General features: G+C 46.4%; 1 protein-coding gene across 3 annotated transcripts in view; it reads left to right on the forward strand.

Annotated features, from left to right (window-relative positions):
- The window catches only part of SLC16A13 (solute carrier family 16 member 13), a 339,236-nt gene that overhangs the window by 175,763 nt on the left and 147,271 nt on the right, over positions 1-16,202 (forward strand). The gene's annotated exons all lie outside the window — the stretch shown is intronic.

Consider the following 16,202-nt stretch of genomic DNA (forward strand, 5'->3'; position numbering starts at 1 on the left):
TCGGCAGCATCTGTGTGCAGAGGTTTAATGCACCTGCTGCAGGGTCTGGCCAGCACCTGTGTGCAGAGGGTTAATGCACATGCTGAAGAGATCTGGGCACAGATGTACTTGTGTTCCCCTTCGCTATAGCAAGCTGGACACAACAGCGATAGGCATTAGAGTGGTGGTGTACAGCTAGTGGTACCACTGAGGCCATTTACTTCTTTCCACTTGTAATGGGAACCAGTGGTGCCTGGAACGGATCGGGCGTGGGGGAGTGGCTGAGAGGGAAGAAGAAAATACACTTACCTTTTCACGGCTTCGTCTCTCCTCCGCTTCTTTTACCGATTAATCTTAGAACGGAAGCAGGGAGCACACAGGCTCCTCTAAGCCAATCACGACGCTGCTGTCAGCTTGACAGCAGCATCGCGATTGGTCTGAGCGCCGTGGTTCAGCACTCAGACGAGGACTATGAGCCTGATCATAGTGCGCATGCCTGTTTGGCCAGCCCAAGACGGCCAGCCAAACCATCATGCACACTTAGAAAGTGCCCCGACCACTCCTCCCCCTGCTCTGTTAGCAGCCCAGCCCCGCCGCACAATACAGCCTCAGCAGGGAGAAATACAATGACGATAACATTGTGTTATTATCATTGTATTTTTCCTTTCTTGCACTGCTGAAAAGCAATAGAGCGACGCTCCTCCGCCTTGGCGGAGGCGCAGCCACTGATGTGCGCACGAGTGCCCGATTCAGAGATGCACTTGTACACCGGATGCCAGTCCGGTTACTCAGGGCCTGTGTGGACAGGCAGTCCTTGTAATAATCATTGCCACTGTCTTTGGAAATACAGGAATTGGGTGTTACTGTGAGCTCACCGAATAGCCAGTTACTTCCTGTTTTGGCTTTGACTCTTGGGTTGTCGCCAACAGCCAATGCTGCTTCTTGGAGGGTGGTGTGGGGCCACAGTTCCGGCAGTGCATGCATCACTCACAGTAAATATGTTGAAGCCGAGTTGCTTTTATAAAAAGATACTCAAGCCTTTACTTGCATTCAGGAAGGGCTTCTGGCTGTCACATGATATGTCGACCGGGAATCCACGCCAGAGTTCTCCATTCGTGTGCATGCGGGGGCGTTGGCCCCACTCTGCTGCTGGTCCCCCGGGCAGAGTTGGCTGGCCATGCCCCCAGTGGGAGGGCAGTCTCACGAGGGGGCAGGCGGCCCCCAACCACCGTATAAAAACAGACACCCAGGTCCCCTCATGCAAGTCACGAGGATGAGTCCCTGATCAAATGGACCCCATTCGTCAACATATAGGCCTCCAGCTAATGGAAGCCCCCTTTTAGTTCTAAAATGAGGCAAAGTTCAAAGGATTGTAAACCGGGTTTATCACAAAGGTGGGATGTTGAGATGTGCCATAAAAACTCTGGAGTCCACGCACAAATGAGCAACAATTTGGCACCAAGTCAGCAGGAAATACACCAAGGTAATCAGCCGTCCCAGTTCGTTACCCGCAGCACGACAAGTCCTAGCCGCGCACCTGACTCCCGTCTTAAGCAAGAAGAATGGCCTCTGTCTCTCCCCTAATGCTTCCTAACATCCAGAGTCTGCTCATCCAATCATTTCCCTCCAAAACAGCGAGAGTAGCATGTCACCGGGTAAGAAGTCCCTCATAACTGCAGAGGGCAGAAGACTCTAAGCATCCTGGATCCAAGGGAGACGGGCGACGGGCGACGGGAGGGAAAGGAGTTCTGTAGATGACAATTGCAGGGCCAACACAAGGTGCACGGATATGCTCACCACCACACTCAGCTTGTCGAAGCAAATAACACAGGGCCGTACGAACATCAATTGAAATGAGCCTCTGGGTCTACAACAAAAGGAAGAGTGCTACTGGAGTGCCCCTTTTAAAGGACGGTTTCCCTCACCCACACAAAGGTGGTATGCTTCATCACAGGGTAACTTCACTGCGTTCTGTACATTTTTTGATAAGCACTACGTTGTGTTGAGCTGTTGGTTACTGATATTCGTGAAAGCCCTGATTCAGTTCCCGAACCTTTCCTGGTACCTCTAAATGTTGGAATGAGCGCTACGGTGTGTTTCGATAATTCCACTTGATATCGTTCTGCAGCCTGTTGTTTCTTTCAGGTAAAGTACCAGTGGATCCCTGACAAAGTGGACTTCCACTTCCACCACTGCTTCTGTATATGGCAATTTGCTTTTTGTCACTTTTTCATGTCATTTTGTTTACATATAACCCTGAGAAGCTTCCATAAGGTCCTGAAAAAGGCCCTCTGTTGAGTGTATTAGGCTAAAACATGTCACCCTATTTTGCACTTTATGGCAGGTTGAATTCCCTTCTTTTCTAGCTTGGTGTTTAGTCTTCGTCCAGGGGCGCTATAATACAGTCTATTGCGTACTCTGGAGCTAGTTTTAATCTCACATCCACAATGCTCTGCACCCCTCCTCACACTCAGTTCATCCAAGGTATTTAGTAATATCTCTTCTTACAAAAAACATCCCTGAGCTCCTCCTTCTCAGGGAGCGGGTTGTAGCCCACATTAGGACTAGGTTCATAACGTGAGGAGGTTACCCTATGATGAAGCACGCCACCTTTGGGTGGGTGTGGGAAATGGTTCTTTAAAAAGGGGCACTCCGGGAGCACTCTTTCTTTTCTTGTAGACCCAGGGGTTCTTTTGTGGTATTGGTTATTGCGTAGGGGAGTCAGGCTATGCAGGTCTTTAAACCTCCTCTCACCCTCTCTGTGTTGTGGGGGCACGTAGCAGCTTCTCAACCCCCACCGTTGTGCCACAATAAAACAAATACTACATGAAAATCTAGGGAGGCAGCCAATGACCCACAAGAAGAAGCCCGAAAGTAGCCCAAAACGAAACTTCCAGAAAAAGGGCGGAGTCAAAAACACCCAACTGCATTCGGGAAAACCTTGCTACACACCACGTGCAGGAACCAGAGGGGCATACACTTGTCTTCAGGACACGTTGCAATTACTCACAGCCCTCAAAATGGCGACACACACCTTCCTTTGACGGCACTTCAGGCATTTGTAGGTCAAAATGTACCACCTGCATTGATAAAACTATACACATGCATGTCAGGGAAAGTAGGTTATTAGAGGGCCAATAATGCCCATGAAAACGATAGCTAGGTAAAAAAGAGTCACCCGCACACCCACGAAGATCACCCCGCTAAAACCCTCACCACTGTCACGGCGAGGGGGAAGAACCAAATGACCCAAAAATAAAACTCAGACAATCTGTGACTGAACACTCACCATTGCCTAAATAGCTGACCCAACTGGGGCCACCTTCCGGTACCCCGCTAAAAAGTTGTGCTAAATGAATGTACAGCGTATGCCCCTAAAAGGAAAAGCACAGGAATTTCCTGAAACTGAAAGATGATATATGTTTTTTCTAAGCTGACCTACAACCCACAACTCTTATCCTACCAGTCTACAATTGAACCATAAGTGCACCATCTTAACTGCGGCTCTTCACCTCTTCAGCCTCAGACTTCCCAAACCTCGACGAGGCCCAAGTGTTCAAGCAAAAGACCACAGACTATTTTTTTATGGATATTTTTGACAACGGACTCTTTACACTGTGCCAAGCAAAGACTTCCCTGGATGCCAGAAAGCTGCAGACGACCCATCCCGACACCATCTCAAGAACTGCAATGTTTTAAAAGTTATGTATTATTGCAACTTTGCACACCATCTGCTTAGCATGAGCGTGGCTGCATCCATCCTAAGCAAGAAATCTGCCTAGTCATTTGGAGCCTACCTCAACATTTCTACAGCGCTTGCATGGGGACCTTTTCCACCTCACTTACACTGAACCAAACACTAGTATTCCACACTCACTACACTGCACACTCTTGCACAATACAGCACATGACTGCTGTGGGTGCCCAGACATTGGCTAGGTCGTGCTATGTCTGCTCTCTGATACCCTACGCCATGGGCACAGAAAGACTTTACTTTTCCAAGGAAATTGCCCCCCCAAAAAATAAATGTCTCATCCACCTGTACATATTTAAGGTTAGGGTCAAGATACAACCCAGTAGAATAGAACCCCATAGAGTAGTGGTAAACATCCCCTGATATGAAACCAACCCCACAGCATCTTTTTCTGAGCCTAGCGACATTCAAACTGAGCTAGACAGGATTTGCAGGAGAGGCACTATAGGGGAGGACACTGTTTGGCCCCGAGATTTTCCAGAGAAGAGGTTATTGGAGGTAGCAAGGCCACCGCACCAGTGCACAAGCATGTCTGTTCTGCCGCTGTCTGTGGTCCCAGGGTGGCCCTTAGCATACCTGGGGCAGTATTCTTTAATATCAAATGGACCCCAGACATGGATTTCCAGTGCATTGCCATTCACCTCGATGTTACAAGAGGAATTGAGTCTAGAAATGAACGGTTGAATGCCAGCATAGATGCCCCATGTCAGGAAATCTGGGACACTGAGATAGATAGATAGATAGGTACACGTGGCTAGAAAGGAAGGGACAACACATAATTGTGCGGGCACTGACACTGACTTGTGTTTCAGTAGCAAAGGAATGATACAGCTTGGCACTAACGTGAATTGGGAAGCAATACTGCACGTACCAGATATGCAATAGGGCACCTCCATGTTGATGGATACTTACTGGCAAAGTGGGAAATTTGCTTACACCCAGCTCTTCCCTGGATGGTGGGGCCTCTGTACCCTCGTAACCATACACACCCCAACCCTGGTCATTCCAGGAGAAGATTTGTCTGAGTTGTTCCAACATCCGCTACAGAAGAAAACAACTCTATTGCATCAGGCTCGAGGAAAAAGAACTGCTGACTACTCTGGCTGGGTTCAACATGAGCATTCCAGAAGAATTCAGACTGTTTTCTAACACTCAAGTAAATGCAGGAGGGTACATACCCTTCTTCTCCTTGCAAACAAAACTGAACACCCGCTGGTAGCAAATAACCAGGTTGGAAATGCAAAGATGATCATATATACTGAGCTCGACCTAAATAGTATCAAGGAAGAACTAAAAGCCATCCGCCTCATGGTGATGCAACATCGGTATGTGTTGGACAAAATCGGTGCATCCTGCTGTAATTTAATCTCCGGAAATTACCTAAACAATGGGAAAATAACTTTTGCCATCCACCAACTGCATCGCCCACAAGCTGCCATGAAGGAGGAAGGTGACCCTGAGCAGAACTGGTTTATAGGCTTCTTTTCCTGGTTCCCCGATGGGTGACCAGACATTGGCTGCAATTGCTTCCAGTTGCTCTTCTTGTGCTATTTTTGTGTGATTTCCTACAAGTGGGTGGGTTTCCTGCTGTAAACATGCAGTCCTCATGTTGTAGAATGCAAGTAACAAAGGAATCAGTAATAGATACAACAAAAACACAGCAAACCTTGAATAATGTGATTGTCATTATTTATGGGGTAAATGATGTAGTTGACAATTCAACTAGAAGGGGGAATGCTAATTTTGGAAAATACAATATCAATGTACGTCACGATATATGTAAGTATAATAACGAACTCGCATCACCGTTGTTGAAATCACCCAATATGACCTCCCCCTCAACCCCTATTCAGAAGTACATGGTCAGGAAGGCCCTGCGACCTAGGCCTGAAGCAACTGATTTACAGATCACAGGTGGAGTACACATAACCCTTAGACAAGCACGCAAGCAGGAAAACCCAGACCGAACCCACAGATAGGCAGTGATACCACGATGGTCTTGGCCCCAATTAAACACGTTTGGCCGAAGGGTCACATTTTCCCAAAACACCATAAAGTCATAGCCACACTAAATTAGGACAGCCAATCAAAACACAGCATGCACACTACACACAGTAATTACTCCATCCCCATGCTGGACATCTGGGCACATATTCACTGGCCCCGCGTCGTGTCCACGCAAAGTTGAGACCCACCTGCGCTTCTTAGCAAAGGAACAGATTTATGGCGATGACTAGGCCCAGATTTCTCTCTCCAAAGGAATGTACAAATTACTTTATGAGGCTTCATGTAATGTATAAAATGAGGCTGGAACCATGTGCTTTGAGACAGTCTTCAGACCCCGACTCTGCTTTCCTAGACGCTGTGTTTAATTGAACCAAGTGTTCCTATTTTGTCAAACGCCTCTTGTCTTTCATTTTTCTCAAGTTAAATGCACATTTGAGCAGCATCTTCATCATCAAATACTCTTTATTCCAGGAGTCTTCAAGTACCGTCATGCTCTTTCACGTAAGCTGAACTTTCTTCATGTGTTTAGGAATCTTATTTTGTTCTTTGGCATTGTCCAATGCAGAGGCTCAGTTTTGGATATTAACCTTCTCAAGATGTTCCCTCCTCAGAGCAGGATGGCAGTAAATCTGACTTGGTATCGCGGATGTTTCTACCTGGCAGTCGGCTTGAACGGTGTCGCGTCTGATGGCATTTTGTATCTTTTTGATCCTGTTGGTGCTTTTGGGATGCGAGTGCTGCAGTGGCGCCTGCAGTAGGTCTGGTAGCAGAACAGACAGGCGTACATCATTTTGAATCCTCTGCAGTTGCTGCAGTGTTTCCTTTAATGTACAAATTTTCCAACTCAAATATGAGGCGTCCTCTCAGGCCCCCAATTAAAGAGGGGTCCCTAGAAGATTGGGGTCTTATCTGAAATAGCTGTCAATGAATGACGATTTGCCAACAGTAGAAGCAAAGTTTTCCATAAATGTCTGGTAGTTGAGTGCTATTAAGTTAGCTCTGAAAACCTTCCTGCTACTGATGCATGATGTGCAGATCTTAACAGAAACCACATTAATATGATATTTTATATAAACAAGCACGCCAGTGTGGCTTCAGTTTGGTTGTGAACAGAAAGATTGCAAATCTGGGACAAGAAACCTCTGTCCATTTTGTCCTGTTCTCACAATGGTGCATTGCAACTGCTAGTCTAAGAAAGCATTGAACAGCAGGAAGGAAGTTTTATTGAAAACTTTGATAGCAGGCAGAATAATACATCTTATCAAAATCTGTGACGAAGACCACAAGGACCGTCTTTGCATGAAATCCAGCCTACCCGTATCAAATTCTAGCACCATGACCTGCTCTTAACCCTTGTTCTACATATCTGCTTCCGCTTCCCACGTTTAGGCACGCCCCTCAAGCTGCCTGCTCAAGCAGATGTTGCAACACAAAATGCACGCCTGCTCGTGCTGGTCTGCGCCAACTCGTTAGGACTGGTAGGCTCTGCACACATTGAAACACTCCTTGTTCCAACAACCGTAGTATATATCAGCCGCGGCCCGTGCAGGTAAGAGCGGTGGAGGCGGGTTGGGGGGTATTCGACAGATGACCACGAGGGACAATTAAATAATTAATTATGACTCGTAGTCGTTTGCCAACCCCCCCTCCACTTTCCACACCGCTCTTACCTGTCTTACCTGCACAGACCGCGGCTGGTGTATATGTGGTATTGTACTGGTTTCTTCAAAAACACCTCTGTAGTGTCTCAGCTTATTTATGATCAGATGACTCTGTTGAGTCCCATCTTGAGTCCTAAAAAGGATGCTCCTCCTAGCCCACCTGAGGTGTTGTGCTTCATCATTGTGGCTGCGCCTATGCCAGTACCTGCTCGGCGTTACGCGGGTTCACCCAGAGCTCTTGGAGTCTTTTGTAGGTGCCCGTTGTGGTGGAAGTGAATAAAGATATCGAACTTGAACCGTTGAAATTGCATTAGGGTTGGTGATATAGTAATAATTTTATTAGTGATAGTGTCGAAACGTATCCTATGCAACGTTACAGCTCAGGGAGTGGGGGAGTTGGGTAGTGAATCTGACTCTTTCCTCGCAGTTGTGTTAAGTCTACGTGTCTGAACTCTGCTCTGGTGAAAGAATCACCCGGGGACTTTCCGCAGGACCACTGGCCATATGACCCTCTCTATACTATCCTCTAACCTAGATATCCTACTTATGTAATAAAGTTAAATCCCCCCCTTGGATATTCATATTCTTATTGCAAAGCTGTAGCAACCTATGAAAAAAATCACTTAAAACATGACAAGTCATGCCGTTTGCAACTTGCGATGACATATATTCATGTATCACTTTCACCAGAAATATTATAACCACACTCGTTGAATCACAGCAAGCCACGCATAGCTCATCGAGGTAACACTAATGGTCACCTCACCAAGTCCCGCACGCATCTGGAGACCGGTGGGTGGAGCACAGCACATATCCCATGTGATACCAGGCGTTGCAAATCCTAAAAACGCAGACATGCAGGTCTAGTGATGGGATTAATCGACTCAATCTAAATGTAAAGCACTTGACCCATGAACTGGTCTCAAACTGTGTGATCCTTGGCAAATATTTTATTCACTGAGCCCCCTTTTTAGGTCTCGCCTGACCCAGCGCATGCGCTGGTCTGGCGAGACTTATTGAGAGGGCTCCAAAAAGTGCTACCAGGCAGCCTAGAGCTACAGTCCATGTGCGCGCGCACCGCGCTTGACCGTGATTACTTTCACTTTCGCGGCCGCACGGCCGCTTTGATGTTTGATCGCGATCACTATCACGGCCGCACGGCCGCTTGGCATAGCCAATAGGTCTCGCTTTTGGGACCTTATAAGTATTTAGTTATGCAACTGTTGCATGGCTAAACACTTATAAGGTCCCAAAGGTGAGACCTATTGGCTATGCCAATGCTTGTTCTCATTATCACATAGGAGAGCACCTTCAGATATGTGAGTTCAGGATGTGCGCTGTACAAACACCTCTTGCATTTGATGTCTGCTATAATCAAGAATCTATACCACAGCCTACACATGCCAACATGCCAATTGGCGTGCCTCTTAGTTCACCAGTGTCACCCTGTCTTGCTGGCGAGCCAACCCCTTGCTGGATTTCCACCTTTCAACCCCATTATAGCTGGGTGGGTACTGTTCATGCTGTCAGGAGTCTGGATGGGAAGGCCCATGATTTGTCGTAATAGCAACAACTCTGGCATGGGCTAAACTACATAATTCTGCACCCAGCATCTGTGCTGCATGATGACGCTGAAAATACTCAGAGCAAAGACAGCGGTCATACCAGCACAAATCACCATCTCACTGAGCACTCTTAAGTAAGGCACGAGGACAACTTAATGCCCTATTTATAATAGACATCACCACGTTTTTTAAACACGACTTCAATAGGTTTTTTTTGTAATGCAGGTGACAGAAACATCATACATCTTTATATGTCGCATAGGATTCAGACACATTACATCAACCTCGTCAAATTAGGTAGCCATTTTCTTTTTATTTTCCACATATTCGCCCCCGACCTCCTCTACCCCCCACAGAATCCTTTCAGCTGAAACCCCTGAAAGGACCCCAGAGTAAAGGAAACCTACGGCCCCAGGCAAGGAACAGCACGTGCCGCTCTGGTGGCCTGCTTGCTTCTTCATCAGTCATGGGGAAAGGTGAGAGGAGGCCATGACCCAGATCACAGCCCTGCAGGAGGGTCGGTGCCCATTACAGCTCGCGCTGACAAGCAGCCAGCAGCGACGAGGCGCGCGCCCAGCCGCGCTGACCGGCCGCGTGCCACACGCACACTCATGACATAATTCGAGGAAACGTCAGCGGCAGAGCAGAAACAACACCCGGGAGGAAGTGAACATATGTTCAGCGAGGTTTATTAATGTGAACTTGCGTGTGTTCGGTTAATTCCTGCACTGCTTCTCCTATGATTTATTTTAACGTGCTAGCATGCTTGTTGGAAAACCTGAATCTCGCCCCCCAAATATTAACGACCAAGCTACCTACACCCCTGAGCTAGTCTATATCATTGTATTACTATAGTGCTTACTACCCCAGACGAGGCGTCGAAGCGCTACTCTGGAACCCAAAATGATTTTGGGTGGATTAGTATATGGAAATATAAATTATTTATACAATTTCCCGCTGAAAAGCAATATTTCTCTTCATGTGTTTCCATACCTGGTGTGTCACGCAGTTTGGTGCTTACTTTCCTTCCATGTTAAAGAACATCAGATGTTTCAGTACCCAGGCTAATGTGCTGCATAGCTAAATACATATAAGGTCCCAAAGGCGAGACCGAATGCATTGCAAATGCTTGTTTAAAAGGAGGGATGCTTAGCCCCTTCAATAGATGCTATACAAAAACAGATATTTATTTAGTTTGAGACAATTTATTTGAAAATGTGCACACATTTGATTTTTTGAAAACTCACTCCGATTCTAAAGAAAGTGATGTTGGTAAGTTTACTTTTACTAATAATCTATAATCAAAAGAGGGAGTGTGAAGTGCAAGTTCCACTCGACTTCCCTTGCATAAACGTACTCAATCAAAAAGACTGGGAGGGATATAGGAGAGCAGAAAGGTGCTACACAAAAATTGTAGTATGACCCTCAGCTCCCCCAAAGGTTTTCCTTTGGTGTTCGAAGTCACTGACCGTAACATCATAGGGCCTTATCCTCCACCAGGAAGGATTGTCTCTTAGATCTGACCGTGTGGTATCCACCATGTGAAAAACAAAGAAAAATGTGTTAAAAATAACTCCTACCATGAACAAATGCTTAATTCAACAGGTCAAGGGAAGTGGTATGATTAAAAGAAATAGGAGTTGTGAAAAGAGAAATATTATGTATCTCTCACATCTATCTTTTAAAGTACCAGGTCAACATGTTTCAGCCTTCCCAGTGCCCTATGGGTCAGAGGCTTTCATCAGGACTTAAAAGATATTGTTACGTTGGATCCCTTCATACAATGTGAAAGAATGATGACATGAATTGTCTTTAGAGCAGCTGCTGTCCGTGCAGGTAACAGCGATAGGGCGGTGGGGCTGGGTTGGGGGTGATTTCGAGGGACAATGCCGAGGGGAAATTAATAATTGATTTAATTTTTCCTCAGCATCGTCCCTCGAAATCCTCCCAAACCCAGCCCCACCCATGTTACCTGCACGGACTGCAGCTGCTTTGGAGGGACATTTTCCCTAAGAATACTTTAATCATCTTCTTCTGGTGTTCATCTTGGACTATTGGGAATCCTCTCAGTCTGGATGAGGGCGGTAAAAAACCTTTCCTTGGTTCTTCAAACGTTCATTGTAACGCGTCCTCTCCGACTGGCTTATCGTAATGATAAATAGTCCAAGATGAACACCAGAAGATGACGACTACAGTATTCTAAGGGAAAATGTCCCTCCAAAGACAATTCATGTCATCACTCTGATTGTTTATATTTTTACGAATAATCCGGGACTGTCTGCAGTAGTAACGCTTATCAGGCTGTTTTCTACAGTCTTTTGTAGTTTACTTTTTTGAATAGTTAACAAACACCTCTTGGTAACTATGATAACTGCATGTTAGCTTTACCATCTTACTCTCCACCTCCACCCGCCATCCCGTTCACCACCCCACCTGAGTGATAATTAGCTCGTACACAGGCGAGACCTATTGGCTTTGACAATGCTTGTTAATATAGCAGGAATACAACCAGAAGGTATTGGAGCGCTTTACATGAGCATTAGTTACATTACACTTTCACATTCATTGTTTATATACAGGGGGTATTAACCTCTTCCATGCTCATGACGTCTCCCGGCCGTCATGAGTCACGATGGACGTGTGTGGACGACGGCCGGGAGACGTCATGACCACGCCCGCGATCGGAATGTCAGCACTGCGGGAGCGCTGCGGTGGAATTTGCGCCGCAGCGAAGAGGTTAAGGGATTTGCCCATCATCACAGGACGTCGAGCTGACGCTGAGAGTCGAACATGGTCGGCAGCTCTGGCCGTAACGCCACATGCACAGGTAGAGTGGTAGGCAGAAACCACATGAAAGTTTGGCTTGTTTTGGGTTCGAGGTTCCAAAAGGAGCACGCGCTGAGCTAGAGCTGGGGTTTAGGCTCGAGCCTACCTCGAGCTTTCAGTAGCTGACCCCCCTCTAGGTTTACGTCCTTCGTGCATAGTGTGTAAAAGCATGCCTGCCAACAGGCCTGATGCAGACGGGGGACTCAGGATTTTTTCAGGCAAAATGCCTTCATTTTTGCTGTCTCCCTTCTGAAATCATCTCTGCTTCAATAGACTTCAGAGCGAGAAATACATTCTTCTATTTCATTTTTTTAAATCTCCCACTTTCCTCTTCTAAAATGTTGGCTCGTGTGTGAAAGTGGTGCTCGATGCTAAAGTGTCACACGGCTTGTTGAAGATATTGAAAGCTGCTCCGTTGAATTCATTTCAGTGGCTGCCGCAGCCCACAGAGGAGGGCTTGTGCTCCTCCCACTGGGGGCTGCTGCTGCCACCGAAATACATTGGAAGTGTCCTGCATGAGCTACTTCTAGTATCTTACAGGCGAGCGAAAGATGTACCCGTCTAGTGGCTGAATTGTAAAATGTGAACCCAGAAAACCTAGATCCATTTCGGCTTTCCTGCTTGGCCAAGTTGTGTGATCCTTGGTACTGAAAAATATCAAATGTTGCTGCCTAGGCTTAGGGAGTTTGAGGCTTAACCAGAAGTGCCTTGAACAGCCTTTCATTTCCCCTTTTCACACAAAACAATGAGTTTGGATTAGAAGGGAGGATTCCAAGCTGTTCCAAACCTCCTCGCTGCCAGGTCGAGTGCACCACTGGGGAAGTGCCCTGTGGGTAATTCTGCCTGAGCAGTAGAGGTGGGCGAGCCACTGAAAGCTCGAGCCAGAGGTCTGGCTCTGGTTCAGCTCAAGGCCCCTTTGGAACCTCAAGCTCAAAACGAGCCCAGGTTTCATGGGAGGTGATGTGGCCTAGTTTCTACTAGTGCTGACCATGTAACATGGAGAAGCAGGGTCATATCCCTGTCTCAGCATCCTATAAATCCAGTCAGACCCCCCAGGATATAGCGGCATGGATTAGCAAATTTAGCGGCACAAATATGGCAATTTAGCAGCACAAATATGGCAATTTAGCGGCACAAATATGGCAATTTAGCTACATTTTTGCTGCACTTTATGTTACTCATAATCATTCATTTTCAGCCTTAAATCAATGGAAACTGTTTTAGCAGAGTATTCCGCTTTGAAATAGACAACCTGGGATAGGGAACAGAGGAAGCAGCCCACAGGTGAAGGCTATTATCCCTTAATGCAATCCTCCATTTGCTTTAGTATAGGTTCTGAGAAGCCCATCAAAGATGGCCTGGAAGCATCCCATAGGAAATGGCAATCCAGAACCTACAAACCAGGCGTCAGGCTTTCTGTGTCTCGGGTCATTTGCTCTCCTTCCTGACGGCAGATAAGGTCCGGCACATCGCGAAAATCCTGGAGGGTCTGACTAACTGCCAAGCGAGGAGCCTGGCTACCTCACTGAGTCATTGTGCCCTCAGCAACTGCCAAGCAACGAGCCTGGCTACCTCACTGAGTCATTGTGCCCTCACCAACGGCCAAGCGTGGGGCCTGGCTACCTCATTGAGTCACTGCACCATCACCAACTGCCAAGCCTAGCTACCTCCATGGGCCTTGGTGTCTTCAGCCTCTTCACAGTGCAGTGAAATCTTCATCGGCTGCTGAGCCAGGATCTCGCTTGTGACCAAAGCTTTCTTTGTAATAAGCAAACTTCCTAAAACTTGCAATTAATGTGAATGATTTTAAACTATCTACAAAAGGCAGGGCCTTCCATTATTTTCAAGGGCTAAAATATAACGCATTGTTTTTTTTTTTACTTAAATCTATTTATGCCATTATTTAACAGTTGCAGACAATGGGCGGCAGTTTGGGGGAGATCAAGCAAACCCGGGGTTACTCTAAAGGCTGCGTCATGGTGAGAGGTAAATCGTCATGTATTCATCATGCTAAACATTTTTCACTGCTTGTAATATTCTAACATCCATGCAGGCAAGTGAAGAATTACAATTACCTTAGAAATGTACTACTTTAACCTTTTCCCTGCATCCCTTCAATTTCGCGGGCACTTTTGTAAAAATCGCGGCATTTTTACAAAAGTGCCAATTTCGCGGCAAACCGCGAAATCCTGGAGGGTCTGTCCAGTGCCTAATGTGAGGTGCCAGTGGTTGCCTGTGGGGCCCACCAGCACTCATTTTTGGGGGCCGGCACTTATTTTTTCACATGGGATATTTGGTGAGAGCCAGAGAGGGAAAACATGCAAATGGGAAAGGAGAAAGAGAAAGGCTGAAAAACCATCATCAAGGGAGAAAGCAGGAACCTGCAAGACTGGGATAAAGGGGCAGAGAATGTCTAGTAGCAGATTAAAGTGCATGAGGGGGACTCAAAACAGGCAGCCAAGGTATTTGACGCACTGACTTTTCATTGCTCCAACCTCGGACTTCTGAGCAGAGATTTGGTCCCCGGCACTGATTGCTTTACAAATTAAGCTCTGTAGAATCCCAGGCAAATCGTGTGGTGAAAAACAAATGTGTAATGTAGTTTGTTTGTTGTGAAGCGCTCTTATACCCTTGGGTATGGCTTGCGCTATGTACAACTGCTAACATAATGTGTGGGGTGTGCCTGTCCCCTAATCTGAGCGTCCAAGAGCTAAGGATACAGCATTAGCATTTGATGTCAGAAAGAGATACCGAACTACTTTCTGAGCCGCCTAGTGTGAAACTAGAAAATCTGGGATGAAAACAGGGTGGTCTGCTTGATCAAATTGTGTGATCGTAAGCACGTTCGTTCACTGTGACTCCTTTTTGTTCATTATCACATATGAGAGCACTTTTAAATATGTGAATTAAGGCTGCCTACTGTACAAAAAACTCTTCTGTTTGATTTAATAGACTAAGATTGTTCTCCATGTATAATAAGATTCTTGCGCCTATACAGGGGACACATGACCCCTGATTGATTCTTAGTTCATTAATAGCATTGCCAATTAGGGTGGGGGCAGGAAAGCTTCTCAGTTCATGTTATAAAACTCTCCCTTTTAATAAAATTGCAATGCAGAAATATAATCTGATGTACCGGAGGGAAACACATCTGCATGTCAGGAATGATACTTTTATGAATTCTGAAGACGCAGCACCACACTCTAACATGATTTACACGACAGATATTTTTAAGGCTCAGCTTGCGCGTCTGCTCGTAGAGACAGAGCCGACCATCGACTCGGCTCTGGCTCGGTTCTGGCTCGGCTCTGCCTCTTAAAAGTTTAACTCGCCCACTTCTGCACAGCAGAGAGTGTGTGAGGTGCAGTAAACCACCAGCACCAGGAATGCCGGGGTGGAGAGAATGAAAGAAAACCCAAGTTATAGGAATTCATGGGAAACAAATAATGACTACATCAAGTGTTTAAGACACACAAACACGTGTGAAGCATCGTCTCACTGCAAATAGCAGATCTCATGTTGTCTAACACAGAGGCATTAACTGTATCGACTTCAGAAGGATGAGTGGCTGAGCAGGCGCACCAATATTTAACCTTTGACCTGAAGATTGCACTCTTGCCTTTAGCTTGGGATGATTTCCCGGGGAGATTTCTGTCCGGTATAGGATCTCAGTGTTGCGCCGGTCGTGTACGTTCTCGGTGCTGTTCCATTTTTAGAGTTGTGTAACTTGTAACTCATCTCCCGGGGGTGAGACCAGTCAGCTAGGTTGTTTTAGGGCTTGGCCTGCACGATTGAACTGCTGTGCCTGCTCTCATTGCCGCACTGAGCCCGGACATCCCTGTCCCGATTGCCCCCGAGCCCCAGGGCTAAAGGGGCCAGATGGGTAGGAAGTGTGTTCCGGTCACGACCACTCTCTCTACATCAGTTCAGGGACACACTGGAGTTCCAAAGCCCTCTTTGGTAAATTAATGACACTCGCAAAATAGCAGTAAGAAACGGGAGGCGAAACTTGTAAATGTTTATTTCTAATACTCATCTTTGAAGCATAAAACATGACCGGTAACCACAAAGAATGGGAAAATAAATGCAGCAGCGCATGACACGGTGAAAACAGCATGAACATTCCAAATGTGGCCCGCAAGTTCCTAGCATCCTAACACCCTATCACTACTTCTAAGCGCTATGCTAAGCCGGAAATAGGAAGTCTATGAATCAAGTTTGATCATTCCAAATGTGGCCCGCAAGTTCCTAGCATCCTAACACCCTATCACTACTTCTAAGGGCTATGCTAAGCCGAAATAGGAAGTCTATAAATCAAGTTTGATCATTCCAAATGTGGCCAGCAAGTTCCTAGCATCCTAATACCCTATCACTACTTCTAAGCGCTATGCTAAGCCCAACATAGGAAGT

This window comes from Triturus cristatus, chromosome 12 (assembly GCF_964204655.1).
Source record: "Triturus cristatus chromosome 12, aTriCri1.1, whole genome shotgun sequence".
In the NCBI taxonomy this organism is placed as follows: Eukaryota; Metazoa; Chordata; class Amphibia; order Caudata; family Salamandridae; genus Triturus; species Triturus cristatus.